General features: G+C 34.2%; 1 pseudogene; it reads left to right on the top strand.

The window, feature by feature from the left end:
* Positions 1–550: 550 nt before the first annotated feature.
* On the top strand, positions 551–680 carry LOC123834904 (U2 spliceosomal RNA; annotated as a pseudogene).
* Positions 681–1,584: the final 904 nt, after the last annotated feature.

The following is a 1,584-nucleotide window of genomic DNA, read 5'->3' as shown; positions in this document are numbered from 1 at the left end:
ATGGATCCAAAGGATTTCGCTTGTTTTACACAGCGCTTGGTGATCTGGGTCCTGGCTACTAATACTTCATCATTTCAATTTCCCCTCACTTACTCACCCCTCGGCCCCAACCCCTACATTCATAAAGCTTCTTCCCTCATTTCATTTTCTGCTTTGTGCAACTGTTACCTCTTCAGAGAGGCCCTTCCTAACTTGGCCAGCTTATAAAAATAGAAGACCATTACCTGTCCACTTATATTCCACTCTTTCTCATCCCTTAACTGAATTTTTCATATCCATACTTTCTGCCATCGGATACATTAAATATTTATTTGATATATTTGTTTATGATCTGTCACTCCAAGGAGAAGATTGTTGGTTCTGTGGAAGCAACAATGTGATTTGTTTTGTTCACTACTGTATCCCCAGAACTTGGCAAATAGTAGGTGCTCAACAAATACGTGTTGACTAAATGGATCTGTCACCCTCCTATAGTGGTGGGTGACTACTGGAACAAAATTCTGATATATCTGGATCTTTGACTAAGTATTATATAGCATTGCATTCTACTATCGCTTCTCGGCCTGTTGGCTAAGATCAAGTGTAGTACTATTACTCTAAGCTATTATATTGAACAATGATACTACCAAAAAAATATATTTGGTACTGAATGAATAGCTTCACATATATGGCTACCTTTTAGGGAAAATTTGGCTACTAGTCTAGGTAGCTGTACTAAGAATATCTTAAGATGTGATATTCAAGTTATATTCACCATAAAATTCACATAGAGGAGAAGTTTTAGCTATTCATTTTTAATTCAATTATATCTAAGTTTTTTCTCAAAAAAACCTTATATTTTATATACCTTTTCTTTTGAAGTTAAATAACTGAAAATTATATTAAAGAGGGGCAGAAATAAAAAAAAGAAAATTTCTTACTCTATTTATAAGCTTAGAAAAGAAAAATATAAGTAGAAAAGACTTTGTTGTTGTTGTTTTCCGTAGCTTACACTGTTTAATAGTAAATTTGGATATGTTTTTCTGCCTTTGTCTTCAGTGACTTTCTCCTTTCTCATCAAAGTAATACTTTGTTTTCTGTATAAATGACAGTGCATTTAAAACCCTCCCTCAGGATAATGTAATTAGATGAGTCTTTTAAAATGGGCCCTTTGGCTGCAAGAAGGCTTGGTTAGGCCTAAAATTCTATCCAAACACAGATTTTTTGGAAAGGCTTATAAAAGTTTTGTTAACATCCTTACCAACTCAAAATGGTTTTCTAACCTGAAATTAGCTTCATTAATCCCTGGACAATATTACTAGCCTCTAAGGGCTCTTACAGATCAATGAGGGGGACCTGAGAAACATGGAGAGAGATGCAGGAAAAAGAAACAGAGCAATTAGACCATAAAATAGATAGTTATCAATTCCCTGTGTAACTAGCATTTATAACATCCTTTGAAGTCCTCAGAAGTTTCATTTCTGGGAAAAATAGGAAGGTAAGAAAAATGAGATATGAACAAAAGATGATCTTCTGGAACATAGAATACCAGTCTAAAAATCTTTAGGCCAGGGAAAAACTCTGAAAATTTTAATTCAAGTTCTT

This window comes from Mirounga angustirostris, unplaced genomic scaffold (genome assembly GCF_029215605.1).
Source record: "Mirounga angustirostris isolate CCGP_5_RB_7025 unplaced genomic scaffold, mMirAng1.0.hap1 SCAF_1, whole genome shotgun sequence".
NCBI classification, from domain to species: domain Eukaryota; kingdom Metazoa; phylum Chordata; class Mammalia; order Carnivora; family Phocidae; genus Mirounga; species Mirounga angustirostris.
The sequence above is the reverse complement of the archived record's forward strand: the minus strand, read 5'-3'. Positions and strand labels throughout refer to the sequence as shown.